The sequence below is a fragment of the Hetaerina americana genome, unplaced genomic scaffold, assembly GCF_022747635.1.
Source record: "Hetaerina americana unplaced genomic scaffold, ioHetAmer1.1.p SCAF_10, whole genome shotgun sequence".
NCBI lineage: Eukaryota > Metazoa > Arthropoda > Insecta > Odonata > Calopterygidae > Hetaerina > Hetaerina americana.
The window spans coordinates 402,501-423,647 of record NW_027286070.1 but is presented as its reverse complement, the minus strand read 5'-3'; positions in this window follow the sequence as shown (position 1 = coordinate 423,647).

Below are 21,147 nucleotides of genomic sequence, written 5' to 3'. Positions count from 1 at the left end.
TTATTTCAGAGTTAGTTAGTGGGTTATTTTCCGGTAAAGTCAATGATTTCTCCTCAATTTGGGAAATGGACCCCGGGGTTTCAATTGATTTGTATATCTAATGGGTATTGAGACTGTACATAAAAAATAAGTGGTCCTCAAAGAGGGGAAATACTTATCACTCTTATTCCTCATTTTTTATAATTGAGGTTATTTTTGCCTTTAAAAAGATTTAAAAGATTTACGATTGGATTTGATTATCTGCGTCGATAAAATAATAACCCAACAAAATCGAAACCCATTCTTGCCGGACACGTGTATTAAATAATAAGGCTTATTCCTACCCTTATTATTAATTTTTGCGGTAACTTTTAGCCCCAAAAAATGACTATCTCTACGCGCTCTTATATTTAGCTGATTTTACTGGCTAATGAAAGAACTAGAGTAGGTTTTCTGTTAAAATACGTTCTTGTCTTTCATTTTTATATGTTATTACCATAAAGCTCGTCGAACAAAACAGTTCAAGGGCACACAATAATTGAGGGACCTCTTGAAGTCCACGCATTTACATTAATGTTATGTAACTCAGTTTGTTTGTTGTATGCAATTTTATGCTAAAATTGAGGTTTTACACTCTTAAGTTTAAGTAAAAAATAATTTTGTTTTACGCAAATATGTAAATGTATATGCAGAAAAATTTCATGGGGAAATGATTCATTTTTGAGCAGTGCCATAACTTTTTATTTTTTTTCTCTCGGAAAATAACAATATTCCTTTTCCGGGTGCCCACGGCAGTAATTTTTCCTCAACTTTTTACAATGATTTAGTTTTCCTGCATAACAGTGTAAGGTCAATTTTATTACTCTTGAGCAAACATCAAACTCGAATAAATTTATATATTTCTAGTAGGACTGGAACCGCCGGTTTTTTTATAAGTAATCATAGAGCAATTCCTTTGAATAGGTATAGTTCTCAGCGACAGCTGCTCGTAAAGTTTTCCGAATTAAATAATTTTCCTCTTCTGGACAGCAATTCTCGTGTGTATCTCAAATAAGGAGAGATGGTTCCAATTCAAGAGTTCCAATTCAAAGGTATCTAGCCGTAAATACCTGAAATATATTTTGAATAAATACAAAACTATGCGCCATATTTTCCAGGCCTATCGCCCTCTAGTAGGATGAATCAATATATGGTAACCCAATAGAGGATTTTTTCATTCGTATTTCCATTTAGTTCAAAAAGATTTTCTGCTGGTTTTTCCTTTAAATAATTTTTCTATAACCGTTACTGTGAGTAGTCAGAAACCGGTTATTTTATTCGAAACACTTGACTGCATCCGAGAACCTAGTTCTGCCTCAGTAATCTAAAGTATAAAAAGTAGGATTACCACTGGACAAATTTAACCGTTGTTTATATATATATATATATATATATATATATATATATATATATATATATATATATTTATTTATTTATTTATTTATTTATTTATATTTATATTCATTTGTACTTTTTACAATCCTATTCCATCTTTACTTTGAAGTTCATTCAAGATTGTGTACAGATTAAATATTAAAATTAACTTTCATAAGCTGTGGTATTTCTGCATTTTGAGAAAAACTGGTCTCGAAACTTCCGCCTGCTATACCGATAGCGTCCGACTTCTGAGAGCAAGAAGGTATTGAACCCAAACTTATCTTGAGTGCATGACCGTGGGAATGAAATAATAAGGTAACTTGAGCATAAATGGAATGATTAACTCCTGGAAGTAAAGATTAGGTTACGAGTAATAGCTACATTTTTCGGAAGATAACGATAGCAAGTATAAAAAACTGAAACGTTATCGTTGTCAGTGACTAAGTCACTCGCTAAAACTGCTTCTCGTCCGTTTGGCCTCTCATTGTCAATGTGACGTGCACTGATTGTCGAAATGTCACCGCCTAGGGAGGAGCGTGGGCCCTGGCGGATCCTCATCCGGAGCAGTCGGCCTTGCCTCGCGTTCCGAACGGAGCCGGAGCTTCACCCTCTCCCCGAGATGGCGCTCGTGTCGTCTGTGTGTGTGTGTTCCGGTCCATTCCCTCTGCTTTCCGAATTCCTCGAAGCATTAACGTCACCCTTTAGAAATTCCTTCCCCTCTTAACATCGCCAAACCCCCTTCCACTCCCTCCCTCCACCACATCCACCCCTCCAATCCCCCCGTGTCTCTATTCCAATCCCCCCCCCAAGCCACTTGGACTCCGGGGGAACACTTTTCGTCCCCCCACCCCCTGTGTACACACATTCACACTCCCCTCGCCGAGGCAGATCTTCCCACCTTCGCCTCTCAACCCCACCGCTCTCCCCCCTCCCCCGAAATTCTCCTGCCTAAGCATCCCCAAGCCATAAATTCTCCTCCGCTCCGAAGCCCACTCCCTCCCTCTCTTACTCTGAAACACCCCATCCGCCCTCCGTCCCTCCCCCCTCCGCCCCCACCCCGCCCACCGCACACGCAAACACACGTGACGCCTTCCATCCTTTCTCCCCTTACCTCCATTTCGCTCTCCTTCCCTCTCACTCCCAGCCATCACCCCGCAAGTACCCCGGTGGACCCCCCGCGTACCTCCGCCACTCGAGATCCAGCGGAAGACGACCCGCTCGTCTAGCAGTATCACCAAAACCGAAGCAGCAACAGCAGAACCAAATAAATAAGAGGCGGAGTCAGATGAAACCTTCTTAAAGGGTACGTAAAATCCACGTTGTGGCCCCGCGTAGTTTTCCTTTCTATAAATAAGCAGGATTCAGCCTATGAACTCCCGTTGCAGATGGCACCATCCATCACATAATGCGAGTCTTCAAGTCAGTACTTGTGTGTCAAAGGGACAAATAGTGGCAATTTTGGGACCCGGTTAATCATCTTGAACATGAAAAATTAATGAAATATGCGATAGCTTGCGTATTGATGAAATATTTCCTTGTATGGTACTTAAGAAAATAGAAATATAAGGTCTGTCCAAAAGGTAGTATAAATTATTTTTTCCGGATAGACGGACGGCCGGGCGGCGGTGTCTTTAGCTGGGTTCGAGGGAGGGGAGTCTCAGAAAAGGCTGTAGTTCGGTAGCAGTTGCCACCATTTTGAGCCATTTTTAATTTCAACAATATCTTCTTTTTTTTGAGTCCAGGAACCTAGCTCTCAGCACGGAGAACGAAGAAAAGTAAAATTATTTTAGTACGAAACAACAATGAAAGAGTGAGGCGGTAGACGATTTAGCTATCAGAACAAAAAAGGAAATTACATCTTGCGTTCATAACGGCATCATATTTGTTGACACAATAGTTTCAAATTTTTTAAAATCTGTAAATGCGATTCATTTATACCAAGAAACTGCGGGAGACGCCGCAACCGTAACCTTTAACGGAGTCATCCACTAAGGTTTCATTACAATGCAACAATTTCAGAGTGTAAAAATCATTCGCCTTGACCGGGATGCCGGTCTAGGCGAATGATTTCACAATCTGAAATTGGTGCACCGCGGTCCAATACAATATACTTATATGTTGAATCCACCGATCGGAGTCTGGTTTTTTTTGCGTTTCATGAGTTTAATCATCATCGTAAAATTACACAGCACCTGTCCAAAATGTATTCGGGGTTTGGTGTATTTTTACTCACACCCGTCGGATTTCTTCTTTGAAAATGCTTATTTTGCTCTTTATCTTGAATCCAACTTGCACAAAATCGAATGGTTAGAGATATTGGTGGGATACACACTATCTTTTCTCCACGAATTCATTTTTCAGCCTTCATAAAACACTTTTCTCTCAAATAAAATGGACGTGAGCTTTCGAAAATCAGTGTTTTATTGCAGTAAGATAACCTATGGCTGCACATAGGCTACGCAGCAGCTATGCACTTACATACGGAGGCAATTCAATGGGAACTAGGTCACACAAGCGTTGAACTAGTTACGCGGCTGTGTTCAAAGTCGAAGCAGGTATAACATAAATCAAAGGCGAATAAATAGTTGACCTTACAATTACAATATTGTGGAAATAGATAGTATGGAAGCTCGGGTAATCTCAATATACAATCGCTGGTAGCTATTTAACATCTTCTATCATTTTTCCGATCAAAATAAGCTATGTAACAGTCTCATTTGGTGATGTAATTAAGTGCAATAAACAACTGAGATAATAAAATACGCTAGGATCTGCAGAACGAAAATCGGACCGAAAAATTCAAACAAATCGAAGGCCAACAAACCAGAACAGACACATCAAAACTAAGGAATCTTCTGAGGATTACCGAAGCAAAAAATAATCAATCGAAACTCTTAAAATGCGTAAGGTATTCATGATGAAAAGGGAATGCATCAGACGACTACGGAAAAGTGTGAATAAAGGTATGAGAAATTAAAAAATAGAAACGAGAAAACGAAAATGGAAGAAGATTGAATGGTGATCACCTTTAGATATAATGAATGCCATGGCGGTATGCGATGTAGGAGATAGGCTAGGAAGAAAAGAAGTGATAATCAATGTAGATCGAATTAAAGGTCGGACCGAAGAAGGAGCTCTCCGTAGGCCTATTGTGGCGAAGAGAAAGAAGAGAGTGAATGGTCGAAGTTGTTTGTGGCGCCAATAGTTTCCTCTCGGGTGTTAGAGATGAACTCGAGTTCTATGCACCTTTCAGAAGAATCTTTTAGTCTTGCATGTTCCTATCCTTTAGAAACTCAAGTGACTCCCTTTCTTCTTCTTCGCGGTGTTGTTCGCCGAAATGCCGGTGCTTAACAATCCACCCCCGTCCACTCTCCCCTCCCGCCTCTCCCCCACCCCCTTGGTGCTCTGAAGGTGTGATGTTGTGTGCGTGCGCTTGAGGGCGAGATACAAAAAGACTCTCGCAAGAGCAGGGTGACGGATGGCGGAGGTGTGGAGTGAGCAGAGAGGCGCCACTCGGCCTAATTAACATTCCACCGTCACAGTTAAACGCGCACCCCCCGCGTCTTCACTCAACTCTCTTCGGGTCGAATCCTTTTTCACTCTGGTTGTTCGATACACGTTCTTATATAGACCGCCGATATAAAATACGCATATTTAAAGTTGTGACGGCCCACCGACCTGGCAATAGTTATCGAGGATATTGATCTTTAGATTTTAACTTACAATTTTTGTTTGTACTGTGTTTTGTATATATGTTTTACTGCTTTGTACTCATATAAACACACACACACACACACACACACACACACATATATATATATATATATATATATATATATATATATATATATATGTATATATATATATATATATATATATATATATATATATATATATATATGCTGTCGGCCTTCTCCGAGACATTCTTCAAGTAAGATTCCCATGTGTTATGTGTTACCTGTTTTAGTTTGTGTTCTATTGTGCCGTTTTATATCTTTCGTGAGTGCTTCTATATCATCGGGATATATATATATATATATATATATATATATATATATATATATATACATATATATATATATATATATATATATATATATATTTATATATAGATATATAGTTACCTGACAAGCCACCGCTAGGGTGTGTGACAGGCGGTGAATATAAAACAGACTAAGTTTGACCTAAATATGACACCTACCGCGATCGCACAATGCTAAAATGCACTCAAGTTCTCCTTTTTACTCTCCTGCTGTAAATATACTCGTATGTACGTACAAGGAGGTCATGTGAGGTTTTCATTCGCCGCCGTGCATGGCATTCATTCAGCTGACAATCGTTATATCCAGGATGGACACTATTTTAACATTTTAGACTCTTAGCATTTCAAGGGAATAAATAGTAATTGAGATTTATATTCCATTTCTTACCTTTCATGTAGAAGTGAATTAATAACAGAGGCGAAAACTCTTGCAATTTTCCCTATAGTAAAGATTTATCATGGATCAGTTTCGATATACCACATCAGTTTTCAAGTCCTAGAGTCTTCGTCTCTGCTATTTTGGATCGGTTCCACCACATCACACCTGAATCTTTAATTTATATTAGAAGTGAATTATTATTCCTCAGTTGCTCTCTTTCACGTCCAGTTCACTCCTCGTATTCGTCACCCAGTCAGCTCGGCGTCGAGCGTTTCTCTTTTGAATAATCGACCAGGTGCGGTGCCTGCCATTGACAGCCGATTTGAGGAAATTATTTAGTTTTAGAGTAAAGGAGTAGGGAAGGAGAAGAGGTTTTTGAAAATCTGCATGTCAAATGATTCTTCACTTTTCGTTTAGTGGTCTATGTCAATGGGAATGCGAGAAAACGTCCCACACCGGACGCGCCATGCTTTGCAAAATTCAACTCATTGTGTTAAGAAAGCGTCTGACTTTTAGTGAAATGGGAAAATTCTGGAGCAGGTTATTAGTGAAAAAGAGATTAGACGTAGGTTTTTGATGGTCTTAGCGAAACTATTACCCAGTACCGTGGTCATCATGGTAAATAACGGTAATTGTTTTCAGTAAATGAGCACTGCTAAGATTTAGTAAGTCTCATTTAACGCTTCACTAAACACATATTTCATTTTAATGAAACAATTTTATATTTTACAAATGTTTACCTCTATTCCGTGAAACATTCTCATTTTCATCCTTCCTCTCCCCAATATTCTTCTCTCCATTTCCAGTCTCCAAAGTCCAACGGACTCTAAATGCCTCCTGAATCCACTTAACCTGTCTTTAAATTTACTCGTATATCGGTAAACATCTCTCTTCCCTGAGTAGAAATTCCTCTCCAATCTTTCACCAGGAGAGAGTCTCTGGCCGTCTCATTCTGGCCGAGGCGACGTTTTGATGCTCAACTTTGGGATCGAAACGTCTACCAGAATGGAGACTCACGCGGTGAAAGACCAGAGAGGAATTTTTCACCCGCAATACGCCGTGAAAACACCCGATCTTACCTAAATACTCCTTCCCTTGTCACGCCCAGCTCTTTAGTTATTTTCCTTTCTTATCCTTATGCACTTTCTCCATTCCTTAAATTTACATTTTAAAGGCAACCAATACTCTTTTTCTTCTCAACGGGCAAGTTTCGGAGCCGTCATATCTACCCACAATAAGATTTTTGCCCCTAATCCTTCCCTTAAGTCCTTACTTACTATGCTTTCTAGCACCAGCTGCCTCCTCCGTAAAAGTAAGACTTTGTTTTCTTAACGGATTTATTTTTCTTATACCCTCAGTGCGTTTTTATCTTTATTTCAAATAATTCTCACTGCCATAGAACTGTGTGAGAGTGAGAGGTAGAAAGTTTACGACAGCTTTTAATATGCAATTGTGGGTGAGCTTGGATTGATGGTTAAAGGAATCTCAGATGGTAGAATCTTTACAAAACAACAAGTGTTTATAGTACGAATAAAATAAGTTCTATAAAACATTTGTGGGATTCCATCGCCACTTAATCATTTAAATAAAAATCTTTATTATAACATAGTTTTCCTCCACTTTTCGTGACCTTTCTCCTCTTGTCTCTTAACCCCCTGCACCCAACGATGAATTGAAACGGTTTTTGTGAAAATTGTCTCATTTGGAGGACCTAACGTTAAAGTATTTTCAATTAATAAATACACTGTATGCATGCATGTAATAAATGCATGTATTTTACATGTTTAACGAAGTGCCCTTGGGAATTGTAAAAAAAACTACTCCGGGACGTGATCCTGCATTATAATAGTGCGCGTTATCATTATTTGCGCGATGGCTTGCGAATCTGTATTTCATCACTGTTTTTCAGATACTCGATGCGGAATCCGATGTAAAGCTAATTTTTGTTCTACCTCGTATCGACGGCATCACGTCTCCAAGGATTGGATCACCAACTCTGCCTTAGGAGAAAATCGCGTCATTGGTAACGATAGCGCAGGAAGAGGCTCACCTGTCCCTCCCTTTGGTCTCTCTTATCTTGCGATGCAAAAAGTCTTTTATGACGCTTCATTTACGGCAACTCTTTCATGTTTGATATTTATAGTCCGACACACCGAAGTATTTCAGTGCTTTTATGTCTTCAGTGGATATGTCTTGGACATCTTTTGAAAGACGATCTCCCTCGAAGATTTATAAAGTTTGTATAAAAAGAATCGGCAACAATTTTTCCTGATGTGTGTGTGAAATGCTGAATTCAGACCATCGGTGAAGTGTGCGCATGGTCGCAGATCGTATCGGCATTGATAAGTTGGCATTACATTATGCATATCATTACGACTGAAATTTGGCGATGCGAAAGATCTGCTTTAAACTCGTTCCAAAGTAGTATTAGTTTTATGGCAGGCGACCGACAGCTAAGGTCATTTGAACCATTAGGGATGGTTGGGAAAAGAAGGATGGAGATAAATCAGGCGTCGGTATTAGCCTACTCTTGTCAAAAAGCCTCCCTCAAAGGATACCACAATGGAGCCCGTCAAGTGCGGTCTGTATAGCCATATGTATTTATTTTTCTGTACTCCATTGTATATCGTGTTTCATATGTATTACCATATGGTTTTGTATTTTATGTCACACTGTTATATATCTATTTATTGTACTTTACTTTTTTATTTTTTTATATTATCTTGTAGAGTTTTCTCAGGTTTTTCACCCCTCACACCTTTGTGGGTGTTTTCCTGCGTGGCTATTTACTAGGGCCTTCATGTCTGAACCCCCTAAAATTTTACAACAAATTTACAACTTTTGCTTACTTATTTTATTATATACTTGTCTTTACCATTCTTTTCTTTTTTTCGCTTTATATTTCCTAATATTACTATTGCTCTTGGCATGTACTAAACGAAGTTTTAAATGGGAGTAGGGACTTCATGGTATCAATTTCGCCCGAAAAACGTTTTTCGTTCTATTTAACAAAGAAGCTTGCACGCGCACCCTTAAGGACTTCACGCCTACGAGGGAGGCTTCAACTCGGGTAAAAGCCGCCGGCAAAAGCGTCTCAACGCTCAAGGGATGTACTTGGAAGGATATTGAAGCATTGTAGCAATATCTACATTCACTCGTGAATGATGCAGCAGTTTGGCATCCTTCGCCAAAGGAACCCTTCGATGTTGTGGCCTCTTTGAGGAAAAGACCGTGCGCGTCTTCGGCAATGCCCTCGTCGTTGACCCCCCGTCGACGGACCGCAGGTTCCGTGAGTCCCCTCCTCCCCCTCCGTGATTCGGGGTTCCCATTACAACCATTCCGACCCCTCCCCCCAACTATGCCCCACCGTCTGTGGGTTACCGTACCGCAAACCTCTTCTTCCACCTCCCCCCCCCGCGTCAGGAACCCATGCCAGCACACGCATCACCCGCGATGCAGGGAGGGAGTGTGGAGGGCGACATTAGTCCCAGCTGTGCCACGAGCGTCTTATCCCCCTGCCCCGCCCATCCAGCGACACATTCCCTCTTCCCAAAAACCTCTCGCAACCCTTGCACTCCCCACCCCTATTTGTTTTCCTGTAACTACACTGAGAATGTAAAAAATTAGGGGAAAAAATAAATAGAAAAAAATATGACTCTCCGTACCAAATTGCAGAGATATGATGACGTGTAAGGGAGTTTGCTAAGAGTTCTTATATAATTGATCTTTACTACCTGTTTCGCGCTCTCTATGCATTATCATTTATAATTGCTACTCAATTACCATTCATGACCGGTACAGTTTGGAAGATCATCCACATCCCCCTTAGAAAAGCGTCCCTTTATTATGCAGTCTTTAGGGAAATGTATTTAAAAAGTTGGGGAGATGAGGCGGTTTCATCCCGATTAAAGCACACTTATATTCTACGGTAAGTCGCTCGGATTCATCAGGTAAAGTGTCAATTAAGGAACTAGATAAGGGGTTAATGAAGTTCATTTAGACTTCTGGAAAATTGATAGGACGTATGGAAAAAAAGAGTCGTGATAAGACATGAGGAGCGGTTCTTAAGGGTGGAGAGTCTCGGGAATCATAAAACTTGGTGTAATTTTCCTTTTACCAAGCATGAAAATTTGAGTTTAAGATAATTATTTGAAGCCCTCATGTCGTTCGTGGAAATTCTACCCTTAGCATGAGGTGTGTTTGCTATTAGTTAGTCGTTTCGTGGCTTTGAGTGTGGTCGGTGATGCAGAGTAGTCATTCTACCATTCGTTTTAACTTTGCTACAATTCAAAAGAAACTGCGGGAGATGCCGCAACAGTAACTTTTAACGGAGTCATCCGTTAATCTGCATTTCAGTGCAACAAGTTCCGAGTGTGAAAATCATTCACTTCGAATCCCGGTAAAGGCGGATGATTTTTGCACTCTGAAATTGTTGCTTTGCTGCAAATATTATATACGCTCACCCCTGTTAAAAAGGTGGTGGGTGGGTGTAGAGGGGGGGGGGGTGTCAGTGGGAAAGAAAAGGAGAGTCTAGGTCGGGCGTTCTCCGGAAACTTGCTCCGCTGCCGACGCTCCCCTTCCACGTACTAATTCCTTGCTCGTTTCCAAAATGCTGTCGTGAGGGAGTGGGGGCGAGTGCGGGGAGGGGTTAGGGATGTAGGAGGCGGTTGGGCACGCCCCCAAAGGGGTAGGGACGGAGGTGGTAGCGAGCGGGAGAACGAGGGGTCCACACCCCGTCACTAAACTCCTACCGTTCCGCTTCCTTCCATCCTCTCCTTAATACCTTTGCATCAAGAATTGTGGGGCGGTCATCTGTTAAGTCAAGAAGCTTGATCGCCGTCTTCTCTCCGCTCTCTGTGAACCAACCGATGGGAATTAGTGTTTGAAACTAATCTAAATAATTTCTGCCAGGTAATTCAGGGTCAGAGTGGAGCAATTACGAGCATTTTGAGATTTCAGACGTGCTTATAACACTCGAAATCAAGTCATACATTTCTCTAGAGCCCCGTTTCACAAAGTCACCAGTCACTTAACAGGGTCTCTTCAGAATGTCGTCAACGAGATGTACAACGCTCTCAATCATATTCCTCAGGCGTTACATGAACTAACAGAATTAACGTGTTTTTTGCTGTGAGGAGGCCTCTAACGATCAGTTTAAAAAGGCTAGTGATTTGATTTGCAGCTAGAAAGAGCAAATGGTCGTCTCTCTTGAGGATCGAGATGGTGCGGTGGCTACCGTTCTGGCTTCCCATCCAGAAGGCCCGGGTTCAAATCCCTGCGATGTTGAATATTTTTCAGAGGTATCTCGATCCCTACTTGAGGTGCTTTGTGGAGGACACTTTGAGTGAGTACGCCGTCCGTCGGATGGGACGTTAAGCTGCGGACCCCTTGGCGCCTTTCGTTAAGAGTAGGCTTATGCCGACGCCGGGTTTCTCTCCACCCTTCATCCTTTCCTGTCCATCCCCTATGGCGCAAATGACCTCAGCTTTCGGTCGCCTCCCCTAAATACTACTACTACTACCCAGTGCTCTTCCTGCCTCTTCCAGCCCCCACTATTGATGCCTTTGTTGTCATAGCTCTCCATAAAGGAGGGCAAAGCTATATTTGGAAAATAATAGAGTTTAGTATGTTAGTAACAACTAGTAGATTGGCATGGCGCAGAAAACTTCATAATCTAATGAACGGATTAGCATAATTTTAACCGCAGAGATTAAAATTCTAACTCAAAGATTTATTAAACTCGAATCTATGCCAACAATTGACGAAGTTCACTCTAGACGCATACTAAGTCAAAAGATGCCATTTTTGTCATTTCAGGAAAATGGCTTAAAATTATTAAATTATTTCATATTTACTCGAATCGCATACTTCTTTAGCCTCTCTATTGCATTAGAACTTAGTTTCATACATTCTCCTCTGGTCTAAATCTAAATAAATACGCCGCCATCTAACAGAATGGTTTGTGGCGGGAGTTTAACAGGACTTTTAATATTTCTAGTATCGCGGGGGTATCTTAGAAAAAATTCACCACCTGTGACTTTCTCAGTCAAACCCTTCCTCTGTCTCTCTCTTTCTCTCTCCCTCCCTCTAAAACCATTCTCTCCTCTTCTTTCATCATATCTTTCTGGCAATCCTTCTCCCATCCATTGACGCCATGGATAAGCCGCTGATGGGAATTTCGACTCTCGTATCGCTGGCAAATTTTGTTTAATCTGGCCGTCCTATACGTAGTATTGTAAGCGTTAGCAGGGAACGCTATCCGTAACACGTGCACTGTATATGCTGGTGGCAAAGCATATTCTAGCTGTCATAGTTTTAAAATATCAACAAAAATTCTCGGAGGAATAAATTAGTGTTAATCCCCTCTCCACTTGCTGTCTCAGGTGTTATAGATAGACAGATGGATATTGGTCTTTATTTTGGGGCAAGATGGAGATAATGGAATCTTTTCTACCACCTAACCGACAATTGACAGTTAACTTAGCAGAGTGGCGAGAAATTTGCGTTTATTGAAGAATCATTGTGAACTGACGGGAGGAGTCACATCATTGCTGAATATCATGGATTTAGTGTTTCCGTTTGCGCGAATATTACATGAAAAACTGAAACTTTTGGATAAAAACAAATCAGTGGAGTTTAAAGCTGATCATATTAGCCTCACAATGTCTTGGTGGGTGAAATCTAAGCGCTAGATTAAGGAAACTTATATGCTAAACATAAAAAAGGAAGACGTATAGAATCCTCTTCCTAACTTACAATTCGTGATAGAAATAGGATACGTCATATGCGGCAATTATAACGTCTCGAAATTGAAAATATGGAATGCTAATATTCTGCAAATACGTCATTTACTGTTAATTAGTGATCCTACTTCCTCTTTGTTATGTGTAGATGCAATATTATCGAGAAAACAGTTATTATTTGAAATAGATATTTATTAGACTCTCGCATGTGTTCAACGACTTTTTTTTACCGCATTGCACTTGACTTAGCGTCGTCGACCTCTGGAGAGAAGACCTCTTCCACTCAGAGAGGAGAGGGGGGGGGCAAGGCATTCCGGTCCAGTTCGTTCAATTGATTCTTGGCTGTTCAGAGACCACGGGGGGGGGGGGGGGGATCGTCCTCCCTAAGCGGAGCGCCTCATCCCCCCCCCCCATCGGAATGAAGGGCCCCGTAACGAAGGCAAGCAGGGACAAAGGATCCGACGGAGATTACTCTGGAAAGGGTCCCCCCCCTTTAGTATCCCATAGAGGCCCCCCTTAAGGCTCTTCTGCAGCCAGAGGGGTCACCTCCCCCCATTCTTCGGGAGGTGGGGGACTGCAGGCATGCCGTCAAATAGATGGGGCTGGAAAGACAGCTTTCTTAAAACCCTCGTTGTCGTAAAAATAGAGCCATTTCAAGCTCAGCCATGTCCGTACCCGCCGGCAATTACGTACACCTATAGCCGGAATATCCCCTCCCCCCGGCGTTGTCACGTAAGCGTGACATCTAACGGGTCAGAAAGCTGAATTCTCCTGAAAAAAGACGAAAGGAAAATAGTAACTTTGGAAATGGCGTACCCTGAGCGAGCAAATTAAGCAATTTGGACCTGCTGAAGAAATCGATTGAAAAAAGGTGCCCGTGGACAAAAGAAATAGAAACTAGAAGGAAAAGCCTAGTGGGACACGTAATAGGGGTTTTAGAGTAGTCCGCAAATCTGACTGGGAAGAGAATGGAAGCGAAAAAGGAAAGACGAGGACCTAGAATTAAATTTATGGATGAAATAAAACAAAGAAGTTTCTCCGTGAATGGGAAGAGAGTAGCATTGAACATGGAACTCCTTTCAAAGGGATGGCACATGCTACTCAACAAACAACCAAAGAGATGGGGGAGATAAAAGAAAACACCATCCACGCGGTAGTGTGATCCTTTTATTTTTAATCACACCTCCGAAGAAGTTGTCGATGGTTATTAAAATTAAATATCGCAAAAATAGTAGGAAGGTATAGGGAAGAGGAGGACACGGGATAGGTAAATTCACAGGGGAAAAACTGTGATGCTATCCATATCAAAGCCCAGAACTTCTCAAATTTGTTTCGCTAGATGAAATTTTGTTGTACAGGAAATAATCCGAGTTGATAAGATCACCGATGTTGTAGGCTGGCAGTCGCTTATGCTCCATTAATACTCTTCTGGAGAGAGTTTAAAGGGGACGGAGAGGAGAAAGGTGACAAGAAATGATATACTTCTCCGAGAGACAGAGCGTTAGGCAAACAGAAATGGACAACACGGGAAGAGACGATGGCGCTGGATATTCATTACAAGGAAAGATGGAACGGACGGTTCGAAAACATCTCCTAAAAAGTTCTAATGTCAGGGCAGAAGTTTTAAATTTCCTAAACAAATGTGAAACGCATCGTTATTTTGTGATACGGCTCCACTTCATTCGATGGGTTTTAGGCACCAATGGCACTTTTTACCTCTTCCTCTGAATTAGATTTAAATGTATTTTGTGAATGTTGCATCTGTTAACTTTGCGACAATTCTAAAACATTTATTACCCAGCATATTACAGATGCGGAGAGTTGAAGTTCTTTTCGAGACACACTCAGATTATCCTAGATATGAGATCAAACTTGAAAAACGAAAATATTGCAACAAGTATGTTTCCTAATTAAATGCGAATGATTTTTACACTCTGAAATCATTACATTTAAAATTTATGTTACCATTGAAACGGCTTCGATTGAATATTCTTTTTGAATGTGATGCCATGATTGTTTAATGTTCATCGAAAATATCCTTAAAAACATATGCAAATATGTTAGGAGATTTTCACTACCAACAATATATTTCAAACAACTCTAAATTTTGTAAAAATTATTGATTTATTTTAGCGAAATTTTTAATGTGATAAATGCAGTTTTAGGTGAGTTTTTAGGGATTTAGAAATGTTTTGCCCCTAGGTCGATCAAAAAGATATATATGGCTGGTAGACTAACAATAAAACTAATTGCAAATTCACACGTGTTACATGAGTCCTACCTCCACTCGAAGTCTGAAAATGGTGTTCCCACATCACCTCCCTCTTTTTCCCCTCCTACCTTCCCTCATGTGGGTGCCTCTCTCATGCAGTAAAAATTGGCCATTCGAGAATTCAAACGTGGTATCATTAAACATACCGCGATGGGGAACGGAATTTCACCACCGATGATTTTACAATATTATCTACGCCTCATGGCTGGACGGAAATTCCGTGCTTAACATTTAAGCCAGCCATAGAATTGCCTGTGTGGTTCCATGAAGCGTTTAGATCCCTCAACGGCAGTTTTCCTCAGCCTCATTACCCTCGAGCAGAACAACTCGTGGATCCTAATTAGCGAGTGAAACCCAGAATGCAGCTTCTCAACCATTTGACCGTTTGACAGAGAACCGCTTCGCCTCCCGCGCGGATGTTGGTCATGGAGCGTTTATTTAGAATCACTGTTTGACGGGAGCCTAGGGTGATAATAGCATTAGTATTGCATCCACAGCTGATATTCTAAATGGCAAAGTTTAGCGTGGGTTCTTTCCTGGCGAATCTCGCGGGAGCTCGGGATCTTGGACTTTAATGCCATCTACCTCACCATCTGCGCGACTATTGGTAAGCTGAGGCTAGGGTTTGGGTGGCGTGAATATTATATGCGTGCATAGTCCAGAAGGCATCTCCCTTTTGGAATAGACAGGGACAAAGACGCTGAATTAAGCTAATTACAACAAAACGTAGGTAATCTGCTTTCTGGGGATGTAAGTGTACCTCTTCTATGGTAAACTACTAAGCGATACTGACGCCTGATAGTTCACAGTACCCCAATCGGTTGAGTACCGAGATGTGATATTTTACATTTCATCAACCCCTGCCGTACACCATTAGAGTGTGTTGCAGGGCACACACTCTAATGGTGTACGGCAGGGGATGATTACAAATCAGACTACCCTTGACCCAAAAGACTCTACTCCCCCTAGGTGTGGACAAAATTATTCTGATCCCTTACTGTTCATGAGAAAAATAAGAACATAAATCTATCTTTTCTACACTTGATCTAATTTTATTTACTTGATCTCTCCTAATTTAGTACAATAAGGCTAACAATAGTGCATTTTCAACCCAATCGCTAAAGAGACGCTCTTTCAATTTATGCGAAACATTCAATCTGTAATTAAACCTTCGCTCCACGAGTGATTCCCAACCTAGATCCTCTGATAATTTTGATACGGTACTCATTTTATCACATCAACGTTTTACAAACCTGTCTTCTCTTCGCTGTTCGTGATCTAAGATGAGTCTGGATAGAAGGCTCATGTTAATTAAGAATTTTCTTAATGCATTGGCTACTTTTCTTTCCTGTCATCCACCCTGATCCGTTTGGTATACCATTTCCAATCAGCACAATCATAATTTTCAGATTGCTTTGTTTCCTTGGGAACCAGAAGATCACATTTCCTGGAGCGCCAACAGTAGCGATAAGTATGGCTCCACCCATTTATTTTCCTATCAATAGCGACCCATGCCTGCGCATTTCAGCTCGCCTAACGATAACATAAACTATTATTCAAGTGCTTATCACTTTTTAAACAAATAATCAAACAGTATTCCCATTTCTTTGTAGATAAAAGTAGGGATTTTTTAGAGCGTCTGCGTTAGACTTAGGTCTTGTTCCACTACCCTTGTCATTTGAGAGAAACATTTTATCTTAAATCTAGCTGTATTTAAATTGTCAAAACCAGTAAATCATCAAAAAACCTAACAAGAAAAAAAATGTCATGAATGTTAAATTTCACTTGGTAAAAGAGTAATTGAAACGGAGAGAATTTCACTCAGCAGCTTCCGTCACGGTTCTCTCACGACGTTATTCCGCGTTTATTTACGCCTGCTCATGGACTCTTGCAAATTTAATGTCTTCCCGTCCAGCTGAAAATCTCACGTTGCAACTCACGTCTTGTTATAATCCTCCCTGACTTCCTCGTATAGATAGATTTTAATGACATCGTAACTCTATTTGTATTCCCGTGGGAATATTTATTTCGTGCGCCTCTGAAAACTTCAAAATCCGCGTAAGTGCAATGATAAAAATGACTGCCACAAGAGTTCAGAGTGGTGGGGAAAATGTTTCCATGTTTATTTGAAATACTCGTGCTATCTCTAAAAAACTTTAAGGGAAATAAAACGTGAACTAAAAGTAGATCTTCAGCCATTTGATGATTTTACGTGGTCCCTTTGTAGGACGTTATATCTTAACAAACTTGGGTATTTCTACGTGGATCCCTCCCTTATTTAGCTGATGTGAAGTCTCTTGCTTCGTAGAAGTTTTTGCGAACCAGGTCTCTTTTCTATTTGCCCACTTTGTGACTCAACGCCGCCTGAGTTGGATTCCAAATTTATCATTCAATGTTCGTCGTTACGAAATGGAGAACATTTTTTTCAGTTTTTTCGATGTTTTAATTTCCCTACTATACTCTTAATTTTTAAATATATTTTTCATATCTCCTCTTTGTTAAAGGTTACATCAGGCATAGGTTTTAATCCAATCTCAGGTTTAATTGACATTGACAGCCAATCTGTCATTTTATATGGCCTCTTTCAAACACGTTTGGACCTATGTGAACGTGTAACTGTCTGTTATTTATTTCTACATCTACATGTCACCCCGCAAGTCTCCACTATGGTATGTGGTAGGTTAGGGGGCGATTGAACATAATGAATGCATAAAATAATTTAAATCTAGATAGCTGAAGGTACATACGAAGGCACTACGGTATTTAAGTATGGCATACTCATTCGCCCATAAGAAATGAGCTGTTACTAACAAGAACCTAAATAAAATTACATTAAAAAGGATGCTTCCCAAAAAATCCCCTTGCTTCCAAACAATCAAAAAGAAACAGTCAGCCGTTGTCATGACATCGTTTCGTAAATATGCCTGTGAAACGTGTTTCACGTCTCTCCAGGCGACTTATGAAATCTAAGAGAGCGCGTTAAATCAAATTCCCGCTCTCCTTGCACCAATTAGCAATTTGTCTCGTGCCTCAACTCGATCCGTGTTGGTGCAGTGTGGAGGGCACCGGAAGGAGCCCACGGTTCTTCGTAAATTATAATTCGGCTTCCGATGTGTGGTACGTCTCCCCCCTGCCCCACTAGATCCCCCCTTCCCGCCCTCCTCGAAAGCACTTAACCTCCCGTCACCCCTTGGCTCATTCATTACCCACTGCAGTCATCCCCCCTCCAATCTAACCTTTCCTAGATTAGCACCGTACACAATACTAAGAATTATGAACGAAGAATCAGCAACTTTTAAATCCGAGTCGTACAACTCAAATATTTGTCGTTTATCTTTTCCAGTCATCGTGAAAATAAGTCTTTGTGCCGGAAGAATCGGGAGCAGCTACTTCAGCTTCCCTTCGTCACTCATCTCGGACGAATGACTTCTCTCTTCACATGCACTGTTAGCTATTTTTGTCCCCTCATTACCAGAAAAAAATTTAGTTATACGTAAGGAAACGGGGATCGAGATGGTGCGGGGGCTAATGTACTAGCCTCCCACCCGGAGGGCGCGGGTTCTAATCCTGGGGATGTTCAATATTTTTTAGAGGTATCTCGATCCCTACTCGAGGTGCTTTGTGTGAGGGCACTTTGAGTGAGTACCCCGTCCGTCGGATGGGACGTTAAACTGAGGACCCCCTGGCGCCTTTCGTTAAGAGTAGGCTAATGTCGACGCTGGGTTTCTCTCCACCCTTCATCCTTTTCTGTCCATCCCCTGTGGCGCACATGACCTCAGTTGTCGGTCGCCGCCCCTAAAAACTACTACTACGTAAGAAAACAGGAAATACTGTCACGCTACTATTGAAGAACATTTGATACTCGTAGTTAGCCTGCGGTTTCTAATTTTGCATTTTATGCGGGTGATCCCCAACTCAGTTCCGTTTAATAATGTTAATACGCGACTCAATTGTCATAAAAATGTTTAACAAATCTAGCTACTTTAGGCTGTACGTGACCCAATTCGGCAATCAGTCCTACTTCATGGGGATCTCAAATATGAGCAGCAAAATCTGTATGAGGCCTAACCGCCGAAGGTTAACATTAGTCTTTAATATTTTGGCCGCATATCCCAAAGAATCCTTTAAATTTTAATTCACCTAATCCTTTTTTTGCTAGAATTTCCACATATTCCTCGTATATGTTTTAACCGGGAGTGGTCCTGAAAAAAGGTTACCTTTGATTATGTAATCGAGTTCAAAATTAAACCTATCCCAATTCCAATTTTCCTATACCAGAAATTATTCGCTGCACACTTTTTCACATTTAATGCTAATGCTGTGCTACACTGAATCAAGAGTTTTAGGCAAAAAATAATCGTTTTCGTTTATAAATGGGGCATTTTTAGTCGTAAATGCCACTGAGAGCCAGCCGCTTTCCGTTTGAATTTGGGTTAATGAAATTTGATTTCATTTTTCATGGCAAGTAATAAATTATTACAAAATACATTTAATATTCACTTTTTGAGAGTCATAAAATATATCACTTACTACTATGCCTCCCGCATTTGTTGCCTTTCAAAGTTTATAAATGTATTTGTTAGCCTTACAGGTTTCAAAATGAACGAAAACGTTAATTTGATTGATGCAAATCAATATTTACGTTAAGGATTATTATTGAGCTTTAGTTTACTATTGTTTTGTCTTTGGAATAAAGCATCGATGCCCTGATAAATTAGTTGGCTCTCATGTGTCGACGATTAAATGGATTAGGCAATTAAAGCTCACGAGTTTCAATCATATGGAGTCCAAGATGGCATCTTGATGCGGTGATTGCACTATAATATATGGTATATATATGGTATATTGATATATTAAATGTTATATATTATACATTTTTTATTTTTTATATATTATATATTATGTATCATATATCATATATTATATATCATATATTATATATTATTTATAAAATATATGCAATTTAACTCACACGCATTTGGAATTTTTGGTGGTTAAACCACCTCCCACTGGTGAAAGACCTCTTTCAGTTGCATGTGTTTCTCTTTGTTTTTGTTCGCAAGCGCTAGATCGCTTCTCCGTTTAAATTATCATTCACACCCGTGAGACCTCCCTTCAAGATGTTAATGTGTATCTATAAATATTAATTAGAATGATTATTTTACGTATTTTATACGTAAATGATACGATTTATTATACGTATTTTAGTGCTTAGATGACCTCGAATTTCGGCCAAATAAGAATATGATTTCTTAGCCGGGTTTCTGGCAATTGAAAACCCGTTTTGGGAATCATGTATTTCAGTATTATCTTGATTACAATTGTTAATACCGTCCTAACTTAAATACAGTTAAACCCAAAGAGTAAATGTTATCTACCTCTATCTCATTTAAAGATTTGAAACCTCCACTGTATTCAACCCGAATATTAGTAATGAAGTCATAGATTTGTTGAAGTGTTTGCAATTATTTCTGAAATAATTTCCTTAAGGGCGCAATTCCATTTCAAGATTCATGACGACGTTTTGTCTCCAGTATATAAGATACCTAGCCTATGCTACTCCAAACATAAAATAAATTTTTTCCAGCGAATCACTACGTTGAGAATATCTTTTAAGTTCATGTGCGTCAAAAATATTGAAAAATGTGTTATGCCTTTATTGATACAATGTTAAGCATATCCTTAAAAAGCCCATCTATCCGAATCAGTATATATTATTTCTTTCCATGCCTTTTAATGTTTTTTAATAAACACCCAGGTAAATGTTTTCCAAAAATTCATTTTAATGCTCTCCATTAGTTAGGTATTGAAATGCGAACTCCAATAATTCCCTTTTAAGACTTGCTTTACAGAAAATATTAACTACGATAAAATTTTAAGTTTCACTCACTGGTTATAGTCCTTCTAGGATTATAAGTACGTTAATTTATTTTTGCACTGGAAATCCTACTATGGCTCACCTTAATGTTACGTGTATTGGTATTCTATTAGCATTTTCTGTGCTTAATAATTTACCAGTATAGTCATGTCAAGAGCACTAAACGTTTTTATTGCTACTTCGGCGTTGACCGTACTTGGTAGTCGGTAGTAGAGTTACGCCAACCGTACCACCATGCCATCTCGGGACGGGCGATTGCACTAGCCGCTCGAGTGGAGGGAGCCGTCCCCCTCCCGGGCGGATGGATGCATGGTTTTCCTGGCGGCAGGGTTGCGGAGAGGGAACCAGTGGGCGGAGGTTGTCGGAGGGGAAGGGTTCACAACCCTCCGTCATCTCTGGTGGGGGTGGCTGCCCCCGTAATGAGCACAGCGTGGTTGG